Raw genomic sequence first — 19,630 nt, forward strand, 5'->3', positions numbered from 1 at the left:
GCCTGACTGCCTTTGAACTAAGACATTGCCTTTTTCCTGCCTTCAGACTCCAACTGAAACTTCAGCTTTTCCTGGGCCTCCAGCTTGCCAACTCACTCTGCAGATTTGGGGACTTGTCAGCTTCCATAATTGCATGAGCCAATTCCTTATAATAAATCTCTACATACATACACACACACTCTCCCTCTCCCTTTCTCCCCACTCAGTTCTGTTTCTCTGGAGAATTCCAACAGAAGCATGTAGATTCTTTTTTATTTTTTCCAAATGTGGCTAGTACTACATACAAAGTCTTCATGCCATAATCTATTTTTGTTTTTTGTTTTTTTATTTTATGAGCAACACATGAACATTGTATAAACTGAAAAGATTTTCCTTCCTCCACAACGAAAGTCACTGTTGCAAACTTCTTGTACTTCCTTCAAGAAGGACACTATGCTAACACGACACTAAGGGCAGCATCCTCCCCACACCGTCTTGTGCTTCTTCCATTCAATAATACACCTTGGTCTTCTTCATGCCAGCATGCACTGCTTAAGTGCTTCTGACGGGTTTGTTCCCTCAGCTCCCCTTGTTCCTATTTTTTTGTGACCGCATCTCTCCAGTATAAGGACTCTTTCCCCAGCAGAAAAATCAGTATCTTCCTTCTCTACTCATTCATATAGTCACTCTTTCAGTCACTTGCTAAATATTTACTGAGCATTTACTCTATGGTGGGCACTAAGCCAGGCCATGGATAGAACAGTAAGTAAAATAGGTTATGCCCCTGCCCCCATGGAGTTCAGCCTCGGGAAATAGAAGTACTGGACCAGAAATTTCAGAGAAGCTAGGTAAGTGAATTAATAAAGGATGTTTGTGGTGCAAGGGACCAACACACAGGAGGGAGAACTTGGCCCAGAAAGGCTTTCTGAAGGAAGTGTCACCTTGCTGAGACCTGAAAAATTAGGACTTAGCCTGGTGAAGGACTCTGGGAAAGGTGTCCCTGGCAGATGAGAAGAGAGGGAGACAGCAAGAGAGGGAGCCAGGAGGAAGGAAAGTGAAGTCGTCGCTCAGTCATGTCCAACTCTTTGCGACCCCATGGGTTGTAGCCTACCAAGATCCTCTGTCCATGGGATTTTCCAGCCAAGAGTACTGGAGTGGGTTGCCATTTCCTTCTCCAGGGAGGAAGGAGGAGAAAACTAAATATGGAGAATGCTAGTGGGCTGGAGAGGGCTTCTCAGGTGGTTCTAGTGGTAAAGATCTTGCCTGCCAATGCAGGAGACGTATGAGACATAGATTCAATCACTGGTTCGGGAAGACCCCCTGGAGAAGGTCATGGCAACCTAGTCTAGTATTCTTGCCTGGAGAATCCCTTGGACAGAAGAGCCTGGCGGGCTACAGCCCATGAAGTTGCAAAGAGTTGGACACGACTAAAGTGACTTAGCACACAGTACACACAGTGGGTTGGAAAAATTAATCTAGCCAAGTTGGCACATCTAGGCCATGGAGGTATCATGGCAAAGGGAAACCAAGGAGGGATCTACATTTTGTTAATTCTTTCAATTTGATGTTTCTCTGTTTCTCCTTTTCTTCTAGGTATTTGAATACTTTTTAAGCTGAATATTCATTAGAAGGACTGATGCTGAAGCTGAAGCTCCAATCCTTTGGCCACCTGTTAAGAAGAGTTGACTCACTGGAAAAGACCCTGATGCTGGGAAAGACTGAAAGCAGGAGGAGAAGGGGACGACAGAGGACGAGATGGTTGGATGGCATCACTGACTCATCGACAAGAGTTTGAGCAAGTCCCGGGAGATGGTGAAGGACGGGGAAGCCTGGCGTGCTGCAGTCCATGGGGTCGCAAAGAGTCGGACACAACTGAGTGACTTATCAACAACAGTGCTTATTTCAGGGCTTCCTTGGTAGCTCAGCTGGTAAAGAATCTGCCTGCAATGCAGGAGACCCCAGTTCGATTCCTAAGTCAGGAAATTCCCCTGGGGAAAGGCTAGGCTACCCTCTCCAGTTTTCTTGTGCTTCCCTGGTGGCTCAGTGGGTAAAGAATCTGCCCATAATGTGGGAGACCTGGGTTCCCCCTCTGGGTTGGGAAGATCCCCTGGAGGAGGGCATGACAACCCATTCCAATATTCTTGCCTGGAGAAACTCCATGGACAAAGGAGCCTGGAGGGCTACAGTCCATGGGGGTGCAGAGAGTCAGACACAACTGGGCGACTAAGCACACACACACACACACATGCTTATTTCAACATCTGAGTCTTCTCACCATTGGTCTCTGTTGATTGCCTTTTCTCTTGAGAATGAATCTTCAGACTGTATCCTGAACTTTGCAAATTTTACGTTGTAAAGTTTCTGGATTTTGTTGTATTTTGAGAGAGAAAGAGAATGTATGCGTGTGTATTTTAGCCAGCAGCTAATTTGATTGAATTTGAACTGTAAACTCTATCTCTTGAATGGTCGCTCAAATGTCAATTCAATTCTTTTTCTTTTGTTCTGGGCTCAAGTCTGTCCAATGCATATGCATGTGGTTCAGGAGTCAACCAGAGATTTGGCCAGAGTTTATACACAGAATTAAGAGTACTCCCTCTGTGACTCTCCCTTTCCTGAGATTCCACTCCCGCCTCTGCAGCACCTGGGATTTCCTTAAGCTTCATCCTGTGGTGCTTTAGACTAGAAAGACAGCAAATGTTCTCTCTGTTTTAGTTACCCCATGCGGTGCTGACTGTAGCTTCTCTTACGGCAAAAAGCTTTGAAAATGGATAACTTACCCTGATGTTCCTTTTCCCTGAGTGTTGACTCGTCTCCAAAATCATTGTGCTTTTGTATTTTGTCCAGTTTATAGTGATCTGTGGAAGATGAGTCTGTTATGAGTTACTCAGCCACACACTTATGGACCATTCTTTTTTTATTGGAGAATAATTGCTTTACAATGTTGTCTTCTGCAATACATCAACATGAATCAGCCACAGGTATACATGTCTGCTCCCTCTTGAACCTCCCTCCCACTCCCCACCCCATCCCACCCGTCTAGGTTGTCACAGAGCACCGTGTTGAGTTCTCTGCATCATACAGCAAATTCCCACTGGCTATCTATTTCACATACAGTAATATATGTTTCAACTACTCTCCCAAATTGTCCCTTCCTCCCCTTTCCCCACTGGGTCCACAAGTCTGTTCTCTATGTCTGCATCTCTATTGTTGCCCTACAAATAGGTTCATCAGTACCATTTTTCTAGATTCCATGAAGTGAAGCGAAGTTCGCTCAGTTGTGTCCGACTCTTTGCGACCTTATGGACTATAGTCCACGGAATTCTGCAGGCCAGAATACTGGAGTAGGTAGCCTTTCCCTTCTCCAGGGGATCTTCCCAACCCAGGGACCAAACCCAGGTCTCCCGCATTGCAGGCGGATTCTTTACCAGCTGAGCTACAAGGGAAGCCCCCTAGAGTCCATATATATGCATTAATATACAATATTTGTCTTTCTTTTTGACTTACTTCACTCTGTATAACAAGTTCTAGGTTCATCTACCTAACCAAAACTTACTCATTGTTTTTTATGGCTCAATAATATTCCATTGTATATATATTGACTATTCTTATTTTGAATCATAAGCTTAGGATAATTTTCAGGATTGACATAAACAATGTGTAAAATTTTCATGCTTCATATTTTTTGTTCATAAATATTTCTTATTAATAGAGAGTCTTCTTTAACTTTTTTATTTATTTCATTGCTTTGATGGGAATAAGTTTATTTTCTTTGATTTTTCTCTCCTACAATAAATTTACTTTCTGGAAATTTCATTTAGCATCTGTTTGCTTTAAATAAAAATTCATATTTTAAAAAAGATATAGTGTTAACATTTTTTTTTAATTGTAGAGGACAGACTATGGGAGATGGTATTTCTATCTGTCTTAATTCTTATCTTAAGTACACCGTAGGACGCTGTGTCATAAAAGAATATTTTATACCTATTAAGAACTAACTCATAGAAGAACAGTTAGTGATTTGGGGCTTCCCAGGTGGCTCAGTGGTAAAGAATCCACCTGCCAATTCAGGAGACATGGGTTCGATCCTCGATCTGGGAAGATCCCCTGGAGGAGGACAAGGCAACCCACTCCAGTATTGTTGCTTGGGAAATCCAATGGACAGAGGAGCCTGGCAGGCTGTAGTCCATGGGATCGTAAAGAGCTGGACGTGACATAGCGACTGAAGAACGACAACAAATTTAGTGATTTGAAAAATAGTTCACTATATACTAAAAACACAGTTGACTAAAAGAAGTATGATCTTATTTTTTTTTTTTTTAAGTGGGGCGGGCATAAATGTGGGACCAGTGGCTGGACTCCACAGCTACAGTTCACAGACTAAGCTGTAGTTCTCTAAGGCTCATACAAGGTGTCCACAGTGACTCAGTCTCAGAGCCTTCCAGCTCTGACCTCAAAGGTTGTTGAGCCTAGAACCTTCTACCCTTTATATCCATACCTTTGCTGTGGCCTTGTGACATGCAGAATGTGTTTATATGTTCCAAAAGAAAAGAATTTCCTTCTGAATTCTATTTCTTCTCTTTTCCACCTTGTTCATTCCTACTCTGTCCTGGCTCATATTGATTGCTTTTCCCAATCCTAGACTTGAGAAGTTTGGGGTTTGTGTTCATTTTTTCCTCAGAATGTCATGCATTTCTATATGAACTTCTCCCTCCTTATTAGAGACTAGTTCTCATATCAAATGATGATGGAGTTTGCATTAAATAAAAGGTCTTGTTATACCCTTTTCCCAGATGGTGAGAGCCTGTAGACCATATATTTACATAACCAAATTTGGACTTAAACTGACATATCAAGGGATTCAGCTTTGTGACTTAATACAAACATCTGCATATTTCATATCCATCAGCCATAATAATTCTACATAAAATAATAAAAGTCCACAATCCAACAACCTAAAACCATAATCATTTATTTTTCACTGTGTGTCTTCAGATTAGCTGAAGACACACAGTGAAAAAGCAAAGCTTTAAGGAAAGGTTGGTTCTACTATTTGTCTACTGTGTTTGTCTACTCTTTCTCATTCTCCTTGGACCACAGCTTACCTGAAACATACTATTCACAAAGCAACAGACCGGAGCATATGAGAAAGGCCCAATTGTACTGGCACATTTTAAGCCTTCCCTTTCAAGATCTTCACCATCAATCCATTGGCCAAAGCAAGTCACATGTTTAAGCCCAAAATCAAGGTGTGCAGAATACATTCTATCCATCATAAGGCCATACAGCAAGAGTGTAAATGTAAAATACTCCTACAGGACAGTGAATAATTGGGACAAATAATTGAATCCACCACACTTAGGGTACCATATTTGTATGTGTGCTTTTTTACACATGGTTTTCCAATCTAAGTAGCAGTAATCAGCTATTAGAGTAGACTTCACGGCAAGTAGACTTGGGTTTGAATCTTTACCCCAGCACTTTACTGGCTATGAGAACCTGAGAAAATGACCTCATCTCTCTGAATCATGATTCCCCACAAATTATCCACAATTCCATCACCCAGATTTAAACTCTATAAATATTTTGGTGTGTTTTTTTCTAAGTATATACTAATTTTCCCCACAAATTTGGAATAACAATGTTTAAAAAAATTCTACTTCAAAAAATGTTTTGCCAGATCATAAAGTTTTTTTGAAAGAACAATTCTTTCTCTTCTCCTCCTCAATCCCTTTCAGAGTTCAGGCCCTTATGGTGGCAGAAGAGGAGGTGTCTTAGACTGCTCATGTCAGGATCACATTGAGGACCCCCTGGTGGCACAGTCAACAGGAATCTGCCTACTAATGCAGGGGACACAGGTTCCATCTCTCTGGAAGATCCCACACACAGGGGAGCAATAAAGCCAGTATGCCACAGCTACTGAGCCCACAGTCTAGAACCCGAGAGCCACACTACTGAGCCTGTGCACCAAGAGCCCATGCTCCATAAGAGAAGCCACCACAATGAGAAGCCTGCATATCACAATAGAGTAGCCCCTTTTACCACAACTAGAGAAAGCCCACGCAAAGCAACGAAGACCCAGGAGAGCCAAAAAAAAAAAAAGAAAACCACATGGAAACCTTAGTAAAAACATGGATTCTGAAGGCCCCCAGGCTTTCAAAGACCAAGCCCTTGGAGCTGGGATTCTGGGTAGAAATCTTCCTCATTCAGAATGGGCTGATTTTCACAGGCAATGGAGAGAGTTAAATTTCTAAAGGGCCTCAAGCCATTCTGGCTTTCCATCTTGGAAATCATGGACACTCAGAGTGGTTATCCAAATGTTTGAAACTGACTGCCAGTTCAAGGAAAAGCATAATTTTTAAATTGCTGCATAATTTTTATCATATGGGTGTTTCTATTTTCCTTTTGCTGGGCATTCAGGTTGTTTTCCATCTGTCACTATCTCAAATAAAGAATGTTGCAATAAACATGCATAAATCTTTGACCACATTTATGATTATTTCCAGTGGAAAGATTCCTAGAAATATGATCCCTGAAGCAAAGGGTATAAACATTTTGAAGGCTCTTGACAAGTAGTACATTGCCAAACTGCTTGACAGAAAGGTTATACTAATTTATTCTCGCACTAGCATAGTCTTTAGGAGTTAATGCTTTTAGATGAAACTCCAAAGTGATTGTTTTCACTTAGAGTGAGAATGTGGAAGTGTCACAGAACAAATGTGGAACACTTAAAAATAAATTTCTTTTAAAAAGTGAAGCTGGAGGAAGCAATAAAATTTTTGGATATGAAAGATGATCTAATTTTAATGAAAATTAGATCAACATGCTAAAGTTGATGTCCTATAGAATAGCACTTATAGAAACCCATCTGCAAAGCTAAGGAAGGCTTGCAAATGATCTTCAAAGATATTCAGGTAAAGAAAAATCAAATGACAAATAGAAGAGAGGAATAGGAAATAAACCAGAATTTCTGCCAATTCATTTCTAAGAGAGGAAAAGAAACAAAATGATGAAATGAGTTCAAGCTAGAAAGTAACATAAGAATAATATAACAGGGTTTAAGAAACGTATCGATGGGGAAAATATTAGGACAAAATGCCCGTGTTCTAACTAAATACTGGAGACACACAGAGGTGATCCAATGAGACTCTGAAATCACCCCTTAAAATTTCACCATCTTGATGCAGAAGGTGAAAACACTGACGATAAACTAGCAGTGGAACTCAGAGGGTAGTGTACAAAGCCTCCCTATCACTAGGGAGACCCCAAAGTGGGGGGCTCTGCTACCCCGTTGTTTCTAGATCAGATGGGCTTGAGCCCCACTGTGCCTAGCACAGGGCTATAGTTCTACCAAGCCTTCTGCTGAACCATGAGGGTATGTGTTTTGGAGGGCCTTTCTGCCTCCCAGCTCTGGCTTTTCCGAGACCATTTCTGTTTCCCAATGTGTCTATATGGTTCCTTACTCTGCTTTCAACAAGCCCGCACTCACGCAAATCATTAGTGTGTTCAAGTTTGCTAAGATGTGGGGTTCTCAAGGAAGGGTCACATTGCTCATTATGCCACAAAGCACTTAAAACGACATTTTAGGCTTCCTGGTTCATAACTGTCCTTTTGATCATTCCCTACTGGAAGTTTCTCACTGGCTTTTATCCCATGCAGGGCCCTTACTCCATCCATCTCCTAACCCCCTCTTCTTCTCACAACTCCAACCGATAAAGGAGCACCTTCTTCCCAACTCAGCCACCAAGAAAAATTAATTTCCTGCTTCTGTAAGTGTAGACTTTTGGTTCTTTTTGGTTGCCTGAGCCCTAGCCAGCCCTTATACCCTAGGGGCTTATGATGGTATTTCCTGAAACAAAGACAGCTACTTTCTCAAGAATTCTGCTAATAGATCTTACTGCTGAAAGACACCCTTACAAGGTGATTAGATTCAACATTCTGCCTTCAGCATGTAATTGAGAATCAGAGATTAAGTGAATTGCCCCAAATTCATTAAAATGAAGAAGAGGTGAGGACTAGACTCCAGGTTTTCTATTTCTAAAGCTATGCCTTTTCCACATCAAATTAATGTTTACCCTGTAATGGTGGCTATTCTTTTGTTTCTGATATAAGTTAATAACTTACTTCTGAAAACTTGCTTTCATCACTCATCAAAAGCAGCATCTTGGTCATCATTCATTGCACCTTTTGTTTTTGGCAATAGTTTTTAGGAATAACTGAGTTGGACAATTCAGAATTCTTTACTGCTGGATTCAGAACGTCAGAGAACTGTTAAAGTGAATAGTATCATTAACCTCACAGATACAGTAACTACCCCCTCAACCTCACCCTCTTCCCTTCTTTCAGAAGCGATTGTCAGACCAGATGAAAAGCTTATATAGAATTGGGCATAATGCTAATTTTAAAACTGAATCATATTTCCCACTGACTTCCATGATTAACTTGAGGATGTCTTATCACAGAAAAAAGTTATGCTGTTAAGATAAATAATATATATGATAGCAGTAAGATTTTATAAACTAGTCTTTTAAGAAACAATTCAAACTAAGCCACAAAGTACAGTTACTTTACTGAACCAAAGCAAATTTGGTATTTTACAGAAATGCACAAAAATCCCCCTCCTCGGGCTGGAGCACAGTGAAAAGATGCTCCTTGATGCTCTGCCTGTCACATTCAGTCACTTGAATCCAGCATGAGTCCTGGACAAATTACCTTAGAGAGTGTGGCAGGAATTAGCTATTTGTTTATTTCACTGACCTGGTGAAGGCTGCTAATAGCTGTTAATCATTCTTTTAAAAATAGCAACAAACAAACAAAAAAAATTCTTATAAGCAGCTGCTGCTGCTAAGTCACTTCAGTTGTGTCCAACTCTGTGCGATCCCATAGATGGCAGCCCACCAGGCTCCCCCATCCCTGGGATTCTCCAGGCAAGAACACTGGAATGGGTTGCCATTTCCTTCTCCAATGCATGAAAGTGAAAAGTGAAAATGAAGTCGCTCAGTCGTGTCCAACTCCTAGCGACTGCATGTATGTTATTTAAAACTGTCCATCTGAATAATGGCAAACTTCTGACAAAAACAACAATTTTTGTTTTGGTGTGGTACTTATGTAGCTGTTCTTTTTGACAGTAATTAGCTAATCAAATCAGCTGCTTCCGAAGACCACTTCTGGTCTTGCTAAAGACGTCTTTCACATAAAGGAGGGTGATTTTTTTTACTCTTTTGGTAGCACTCTCTGGCATGTGGGAATCTTAGTTTTTCAATCAGGGATCAAACCCATGCCCCTTGCATTCGCAGTACAGTTTTTATTATTGGTCCACCAGGGAAGTCCCAGGAGGGTAATTTTTTTTTTTTAATTATCCAGGAGGGTATATATCCAATTTGTCTAAAACAGAGAAAAGATTATATAGGTGAATTAAAAAAAAAAAAAAAAGAAGTGCCTGAGGTATATAAAAATAGCTATCTCCCATTAAAACTAGAATTTATCCTACCCATTCTAATATCAGTGGTCACTGGTTTTTTAAGATTTAGAAAAGAAAATCTCAAAAACCAATGGCCAGATGTGGTACTGATCTTAAAGTAAATTGCTGAGGCAAATGGCATCATGTTCTATATGGTGGTGACTACAGCAATTTCATAAATACACAGAACTTCTCTGAGGATTATTCAGTTGGACAATACAGTAATGTTTTCAGCCATGCTTCCTCCTTCCTCTTTTAGAAATGCTGAAGAACCAGGGGTAATTTCTCTGGCTTTGAACAAAAGGACTCACCAGTTTTACTTACTGTGTACTAGGCAGTTCTCTATTGTGCCTTCTCTATCAACATTACCAGAAAATACCAATAATGCTGGATTTCGAGAAATTCTGCTTAGGTTTATTTGAAAGTCATGTGATTAATACTTTATTTGGGCAAAGCAGCTAATTAACAACTCTAGTTTGGGGATAACCTGTATTTTTGACACTTCCGCTATCTCCATTCTCCCCTTATTTTTTGTGTATTTGGTAGAAAAAAAATTAAATCTATATTGGTACAACCACTATGGAGAACAGTATGGAGGTGCCCAAATAAACTCAAAATAGAATTACCATATAATCCAGCAATCCCACTCTTGGGCACATATCTGGAGAAAACCATAACCCAGAAAGATTCATGCATCCCTATGTTCATAGCAGTACTATTCGCAGTAGCCAGGACACATAAGGAACTTAAATGTCCATCAACAGAAGAATGGATAAAGAAGATGTGATATATATATATACACACACATACATACACTATGGAATATTACTTAGCCACATAAAGAATGAAATAATGACATTTGCAGTAACACAGATGGACCTGGAGACAATTACACAAAAACAAATATATGATATCACTCACGTGGAATGTAACTTAAAATGATATAAATTAACTTATTTATAAAACAGACTCACAGATTTCTAAAGCAAACTTATGGTTACAAAAGGGGAAATGTGGGGGAAAGAGATAAATTAGGAACTTGGGACTAACATATACACACTATTATACATAAAAATAAATAACCAATAAGGATCTACTGTATAGCAAGGGAAATCTATCAATAGTTTGTATCATCTGTAATAACCTATATGGGAAAAGAACCTAAAAAAATGGATATATATATATGTATATATAAAACTGAGTTACTTTGCTGTATACCTAAAACTAAGACATTATAAATCAACTATACTCCAATAAATTTTTTTAAAAAAAATGAAATTATGTTCTTTGATAAAGATGCCTACAAAATATTAAGAAAAAAAGATGTTACTAAAAAAAGGATGTTACAAATAACAGGCATGTATGTTGTATAAAATTGGTTTGTATAAAATTATGCCTGTTTCCAGTATATTTATGACTTATGTGTATGTGTATATGGAGATGGTCACAAGAATGTTAATCAAAATATTTTTCCTCTGTAATAATGATAAACAATAATAAAGTCATTCTCCTTTTGATAAAAATAAATAAATAGATATTAGTATTCCTGAGCACCTTCTTTGGAGCTGACACAGATGTTTCAGAAGCATGCAGGCAAATTCTAAGCGTGCAATGAAGAGGACCTAATAGGATTGAGGAACCACAACCAACTCCATTTTTGTGTCTTGCTGGTTTTGCCTAACGCAAGTTCTTGGACTTTCTAGATCTAATGGTCATTCCTTGCCCAGATTTCAGATAGTCTCATTTTACTTGGCTAGACCAGATCACAATAATAATCAAATTTAGTTCTGGGCATCACAAACTTGCACATGCAAAGGTGGGTGATCAGAGTGATGAAACAGGGGCATGCTGAGTGAGTTGGCAGCAGGGGTTGGGGGACAGGATCTAAAAGCACTGGGAAGCATGCTGGTTGATAACACTGAATGGCAGAGGAGGAGACTATTCTGTGTAGCACCACAAAGAACAGCACCTTGCCCTGCCTCCCTGAGCCTCAGATTCTTCATTCATAAAATAAGGTGGTGCGCTTGAAGATTTCTTTTAGCTCAAGATTCTCTTGAGTCTCTAAGTAGTGGGAAAAGTGATTTCAGCTTAATTTGAAGAAAAGCTTTCTTCTAATCAACCAATCTTCTGATAACAGGCAGCTTCCGAGCTCAACTATGTTGACTTCTCTGCTGGTGCAGGCACAGTCAGGGTGGTCATCCATCAGGAAGCCTGTGGCCAAATCCCCTGACACAATGACACGATGACTCAGATTACTGCTAAGATCCTTTCTGTTCAGAAACTTTTATTTCAAGTAGTTGCCAGGAGAGCAACTCCCATTGGAGTGAATCTAAATGGCAAAGTCAAGAAACGAGCATGAGGAAGCACAGCCTACAGTGCGGCAGTTAACATCCTTACCTGTTATCTACTGAGCGACAGGCCTTGTGCCAGGTCCTTGGCATACAGCATCTTTAACTTTCACAGCAATTCCATGATAGGTATTATTCTCCTTTTGCAAAGAGGAATTGAGGCTTGGAGAGGCTAAGTAACTTTATTAAGGTCACACACCTAGTAATGAAATTCAATTCTAGGTCTACTGACTTCAATACAGCACTTCTCACAAAGCTTTCAGAGAAGCAGGATAAAGTGGGAGGAGACAAAAAGTATAGACAATGTATAACATCAAGGAAGCCAAATGCAGTATAAATTAGAAACCACGAACTCAAGACTTCCGTGGCCTGCAAGCAGGAAGGAAGTGTTTACTTACAGAATGAGTTTGAGAGGCTACTGTACCAACAGTGGACATTCAATTGTAAAACAAGAGGCTCGTGGTGTTTCTGCTGACATGACTGTTTTGCACTAAATGTTTATGTCCTCCTCTAGAGAATCTTCTGGGTTCCCTCCCTGGGAATACTCTTGACCCCTCTTCAGGCATTTATTCCTTTTCAAACTTTATTATGAATATTCGATTCATGTTCCCTTAGACATTCATTGACTAATGTTGTTTTCATTGTATGCCACCTGGGAAAATATATGAGTTTTCCTTGGATACCTTCCGTGGGCCCCTCCAAATCCACACTTCATCCTTCCCTTTCCTATTGTGTCCTGGAGGCTGCCCATTACCAATAGCACCAATGGGCTCCTTTGCCCCTGCCTTCTGCTTTGGAGGACACTGTGAAGAGTGGGAGATGAGTGAGATGATAATTATTCCTTCCCTGTTATGCTGTCACCCTTTCATGGTGCAGTGAGCTGTGACCGTGTTCACCGCAAGTCCAAGGTTTCTGTTGGGCAGTCCTCTCCAATAGCTCTCTGGGTTCCATTAAGTTGTCCCTCCCTCCCATCACTCTTTAGGCCAAGTGGAGGATGGTTCCCTGTTGCTGCTAGAGGCAGAGTGCCGCACGAGGCTGTGTTTCTGTCCTTTAATCCCACCCACACCTCTAAATAGTACTTCTACTAAGATTCTCAATCACCCTGATTGGGCATGCCATCTGTTTCCTACCAGGATCCTGACTAACTTATTATTAAAAGCCTCATTAAAAAAAAAAACTCCTCTCATTCTTGTAGCTCTTTCCCGTGGCATTTATCTGTGTATTTCTAATTTGCCTGTACCATTCATTAACTTACCAATTTTAGCCATTATCTATTGACTTCCTATTGAGCCCAATGATCTTTGGCTCTTCCACAACTCCTCTTTCCAACATAGTTAGAACCCAGGGCTTTTTATTAAATGAGACTGGTGAGTGGAAAGACAGCCTTTGTTTTAGATATGATGATTCAGCATCATCAAGATGCGTGTTATCCCTAAGTTAATTTATAATGTAATTTGATCTGAATAAAATACCAACAACTTTTTACACAGCTTGACAAGTTGGTACTAAACTTCATATGGAAAAAACAAACAAGAACAGACAGGAAAACAGTGAAACAAAACAAGCCAAAAAAAAAAAAACTAAAGAAAGGAAGGAAGGAAGGAAGAAAAAGCTATAAGGGGGATGAGCCATACCAGATGTGAAACATACCATAAAGCTTTTATAATTAAACAGTGGGGTATGGACACATGAATAGATAGACCAGTAGGAAAAAAAGTCAAAAAATAGAATGAAATATATAGGAAACTTTAGTCTGTGCTAAATGTAGCATCTCAAAATGCCTGGGCTGAAGGATTTTTAAATAAATACTACTGGAGCAACTAGTTAGCTATTTGGGGGAAAAAAAAGTTAAAATTAGACTCACACCTCATACTCTACACAAGAATAAACCCCAATGCATCAGGGATCTAAATAAAAAAAATGAAACCACACAAGTCCTATTTTAAAAATGAGTGAATTCCTCTTTAACATAGGTGTAGAAAAGGCTTGCTAACGCTTAACTCAAAATTAAATGGAATAAAGAAAATATTAATAAATTTGATTGCATAAAACATTGCATGGGGAAATAAACACCATAAACAAAGTTCAAAGACAATTAAAATGTGGGAGAGAATATTTATAACATTTATCACAAATAAAGGGCTTATATTCTTAATATTTAAGTAACTCATAAAAATTAAGGCAAAAAGTAGATCAAAACCCAATAGAAGAATGGACAAAAGACATAAGCATAAAATGTACAAAAAAGGAAATAAAGATGATCCTTATACACATGAAAAGTTCCTTCTCATTTATAACAAGATAAATACAAATTAAAATTACACTGATATACCGTTTCTCACCAATCAGAGTGGCCAAAAGTTAAGAATATAATCACACACCTTGTTAGCAGGCTGTATACATTTCACTCTTACACAATGCTATTGTGAATACAAACTGCTATGATCTTTACAGAGGAGAATTTCACAAAATGTATTTAAAATACACATGTACGTGCACATATACTCTTTAGACTTAGCAATCCCATTTCTAAGAATTTACTCTGAAGATAAACTTCCAACAATACAAAAATACACACATGAAGGTTATTTACATCACTGTTTATAAAATTAAAAAATACTAGAGGTCACTCATATGCATATATATGAGATAAATGAGTATTATGGAGTTGCTAAAAGAAAAAAAAAATGAGAAAGATCCCTATGAACTGATATGATTTCTAGGATACATTAAGTAAAGATATCAAAGAGAAAGAGAATATCACCAATATTCTATTTTTTTTTTTGTAAAAAGTGGGAATAAGAAAACATACGTGTATATGTTCATTTGTGCAGAAAGAAACATAGTAAATATAAACCAAAGACTAAAAAGACTGGGTACCTTCAGGGACTGTGTAGGGATGGGCTGTATAGAATATAAGGAAGGGGAAGGGATGGGAATCATTTGACTACAATTTCTGTGTTCTGGAACCATGCTAATTTTTACATATTCAACAACAACAAAATGAGAAAAAAAATCAACAAAGATGGAGGGAAAATCTAAATTGTACAGACTAACAAAATTTCAAGTGAATAAGATAATCAACACTGAAGGGGGAAATAAAACTCAAGTGACTTTTGAACGCTGTATTTGGACTGCATATTCTCGGGCTAAACAGAAAAGAACTCTAAACTAATACTAGATAATAGTTAGAAGCCTAGTTAATAGCCTTTTTTTCCCCCCCTTCAGAAGTGTGGGTTAGCAATTCTGTTTATTCTAGGATTGATCAAGTAAGTAAATATATTGTGGATAATGGGAGCCAGGTTTCTCACAGTTAAAGAAGAGCTACAAACAAGAAAAGTGGGAAGGAGGAAAAAATGAAGTCTGCAGTGTTTCACTGGAATCAGAGGTATTAGTGTGAACTTGTGATTTTTTAATACACACAGTGATAGATAGGTAAATATAAACAGGTAAATATAGGCAGATATAGATCAACCTGTGTGTGTGTTTACATACATAATCTATTTCCTAGCTCTTTTGGCTGTCAGGGTCTAAAATCACCAATATTCTAGTAGCAATGAGTGTATCTGGCATGCAGATCTTGGTTTCTCAACACTGTTCTTTGCTAGAGGAATACAAAGCTCCTTGGTAAGTGGCTGATTGTACGACTGAACAGAGAAAGTACAAACATGGAACAATGTCAGAAGCTGCCATGAGCCAGCTTGAAGAGGCTCTCACTGGTCAAATCTGGGACAGTCTAAGCATCAAAATACTTACAAATAATACAAAATACATCTGTTATCACAGTAAGTTTATAATACCTTGAATAAAATAAGAATATATTAGTTTGGGGTGGAGGAGGGAAAAGAAAAGCTCTTCTTTACAGTAGAAAGCCAACTAATAAAAAGGAATGATATTAGAATCACCATTTGGCAACCATAACAAAAATCCTTAACCTAGTCAAGAATCAGCAATACAAAACTTTAAGCAACAGAGTATTTGTATAGTTTCAAAGCATTGTCCCAAGAGATACTTAATAACATGTAACAGGGAACATACACACACTACCTTCAGCAAATGAGCAAAGTTAATATCACCAAAGTTAATAATGGGACAAATCAGCACTGTGCACCTCCTGATACAATACACAATATCACTTCTGTATTCCTGCAAGAAAATCTATTGAATCTAATCACGAGGAAACATCAGAAAAACTCAAATTGAGGAAGATGCTCCAGCTTCCCTGGAGACTCAGGCGGTAAAGAATCCACCAGTAATGTGGGAGACCCGGGTTTGATTCCTGGGGTGGGAAGATCCCCTGCAGAAGGGAATGGCAACCCACTCCAGTATTCTTGCATGGGACATCGCATGGACAGAGGAGCCTGACGGGCTACAGTCCATGGGGTGCAAAGAGTTGGACACGACTGTGCCACTAACATTGACTGACTACAAAATAAGTAGCCTGTTTCTATCAACAAAGTCAATGTTATGAAAAACAAGGAATGACTGAGGAACTGCACACATTAAAGGAGAGTAAAAAGACAAAACAGCCAAATGCAACAAACAATTTGGGATTTTCTTTTGCTGTAACAGACATTATTGATACAACTGGTAAAATCTGAATAAGGTTTGTAGATAAGAGTATTATTTCCTGGTTTTGATCATTACACTGGGGTTATATAAAGACTGTTCTTTAAGTAGATATAAACTGAAATTACTTAGACAAAAAGGGACATCCTGTCTGCAGTTTACTCCCAAATGGTTCAGAGAAACACAGAAAAGGATTAAAGAAATATAGTAAAACATTAACATTTGAGAAATCTGCATAAATGCTTTACAGGACTACTTTGTACTATTCTTGCAAATTTTCTATAAGTTCAACATTATATATATGTTTATATATTAGGTTGGTACAAAAGTAATTGTGGTTTTGGACTGTGAATTTTAAATCATTATAACTAGGCTCAAAAATGCTGTGCTATGCTTAGTTGCTTGGTCATACCCAACTCTTCGCAAACTCATGGACTGTAGCCCACCAGGCTCCTCTGTTCATGGGGATTCTACAGGCAATAATACTGGAGTGGGTTGCCATGCCCTCCTCCAGGGAATCTTCCCAACCCAGGGATCAAACCCAGGTCTCCCACCTTGCAGGTGGATTCTTTACCATCTGAGCTACTAGGGAAGCCCTAGGCTCAAATATATTTTTATTAATCAAAATAGGAACCATGACAATAAGTTTATTTCTGTAGGGTATAAAAATCTGTGCTTCAGGATTCGATGAACTCTTGGAAAGCATTTTCTGCCTCCTGATGGTTGTGGAAGCGTTTTCCCTGCAAAATGTTGTTGATATGCTTGAAGAAGTGGTAGTCCGTTGGTGAGAGGTCAGGTGAACATGGGGATGAGGCAAAGCTTCGTAGCCCAATTCCTTCAACTTCTCAAGTGTTGGTTGCGGGACGTGTGAGAAGAATTAGGCCCTTTCTTTTAACCTCTGCCGGCTGCAGGCGCTGCAGTTTTCAGTGCATCTCATCGATTTGCTGAGCAGGCTTCTCCGATGTAATGGTTTTGTTGGGACTCAGAAAGTTGTAGTGGATCAGACAGGCAGCAGACCACCAAATAGTGACCATGACTTTTTTCTGGTAGAAGTTTGGCTTTGGGAAGTGCTTTGGAGCTCCTTCTTGGTCCAACCACTGAGCAGGTCATCGCCAGTTGTCATATAAAATCCACTTTTCACCACACATCACAACCTGATCAAGAAATGGTTTGTTGTTGTTGTGTAGAATAAGACACTTCAAAACAACCAGTTTTTTGATTTGTGGTTAGCTCATGAGCCACCCATTTATTGAGCTTCTTCACTTTTCAATTTGCTTCAAATGCCAAATGACCATATAATGGTTGACAGTGAGTTCTTTAGCAACTTCTGATGAAATTGTAAGAGGATTAGCTTCAATGATGGCTCTCCACTGGTCTTTGTCAACTTCCAATGGCTGGCCACTACACCCCTCATATTGAAGGCTCTCGTCTCCTTTGCAAAACTTCTTGAACCACCACTGCACTGTTCATAGCAGTTCCTGGGACAAACGTGTCGTTGATGTTACAAGTTGTCTCTGCTACTTGATGACCCATTTTAAACTCAAAAAATCGCTCAAATTTGCCTTTTTTCTAACATCATTTCTATAGTCTAAAATACATACAAAACAAACAGGAAGTAATAGGTCACTAGCAAAAATACAAAGAGAGAAATGTGCATTAAAATGATGTATAATATAACCACATTTATTTAAGGATGTACTCCAGTATCAAATGGCAAAGTTCAACAATGAAAAACCACGATTACTTTTGTACCAACCTAATATAAATCTATATATGTGTGTACACAAATACATAAGTATATGTATGTATAAACCAAAAAAAACTTTCAGTTTTAAAAAATGTAGATCCCTGGATTCCAGCTTTGAAATTTTCATTTTGGAGTCTGAGTGGTGTCTCTTGGGAATCTGTATTTTAAAAGTTCTTCTGAGATTATCATGCTTAACTTGGTTTGAGAATCATTCTGGGCCAGATAAGAGTAACAAAAATTTTGTTACTGAAGAGGCAAAAAATGATAAACATCCATTTACCTACCACCCAGCTTTAAAAAACAAAAACCAGTTGTAATGAAAATTCCATGTGTGCCCCTCCATCTCCTAGTCCCCTTTCTATCCTCCAAGAAGTGATTATTATTCCAAGTTTGGAGCTTCCCCAAAGATAATCATTATGTCATATTTAAACTTTGTCATTCTCGTGCATACTTTATACATTTATACTATACAAATATATCCATATCAGCTATGAACTGGTTTATCACATTTTCAAACTTTAGAAATGGTATCATAAATACTTTCTTCTGCAAAATCTTTTCATTCAGCATGATATGTTTTGGTTTTTAACTGAGGTGGAGAAGGCAATGGCACCCCACTCCAGTACTCTTGCCTGGAAAATCCCATGGATGGAGGAGCCTGGTAGGCTGCGGTCCATGGGGTCGCTAAGAGAGCGACTTCACTTTCAGTTTTCACTTTCATGCATTGGAGAAGGAAATGGCAACCCACTCCAGTGTTCTTGCCTGGAGAATCTAAGGGGCAGGGGAGTCTGATGGGCTGATGTCTATGGGATCGCACAGAGTCGGACACGACTGAAGCGACTTAGCAGCAGCAGTGTATATACTAGTCACTCAGTCGGGTTCAACTCTTTGTAATCCCATGGACTGTAGCCTGTCAGGCTCCTTTCTCCATGCAAGAAGACTGGAGTGGGTTTTAACTGATACAGGTAGCCTACTTCATCCAGGAGAGAGGGAAAAACCAGTGATTCCAGGGGAAACAAATAACATGCATACCCTTTGGCTTGATGTGTAATATTCAATTTATGACTATACCCCCGTTTTTTAAAAAACCCATTTCCTTCTGCTGGACATTTGAGTTTTCACTATCCCAGTGCTACAACAAACCTTGTATATTTTCTTGTTGGCACGTAGTCCTTCAGAGGAGAAATTGCTTGGTCAAAGGACATGCACATTTGTTCATTTTCTTGGAAGTCATCAGTCTTTCCCTCTTTGTGCACAGTCATCCATAGTAACAGGAGAGAAGGCAGAATCTATGGGCACGGGTATAGGTATGTAGACAGACATACTGGGAATTTGTTGAAGCGCTCTTCTGATTGCTTCTATTTTCTCAGTGAAGTAAAAAGCAAGGTTACCTGCCGAGATCTAGAGTGGATGAAGAGCAATGGAGAGTGTGAAGAGAGATGATACAAGAGAAAGCCATCTAGAAGAATGACTGCCAGGGAGTGCTAAGGGCCTATATCTTCAGCTTTACTAGATATTGACAAACTGTTC

This window comes from Bos taurus, chromosome 1 (assembly GCF_002263795.3).
Source record: "Bos taurus isolate L1 Dominette 01449 registration number 42190680 breed Hereford chromosome 1, ARS-UCD2.0, whole genome shotgun sequence".
In the NCBI taxonomy this organism is placed as follows: Eukaryota; Metazoa; Chordata; class Mammalia; order Artiodactyla; family Bovidae; genus Bos; species Bos taurus.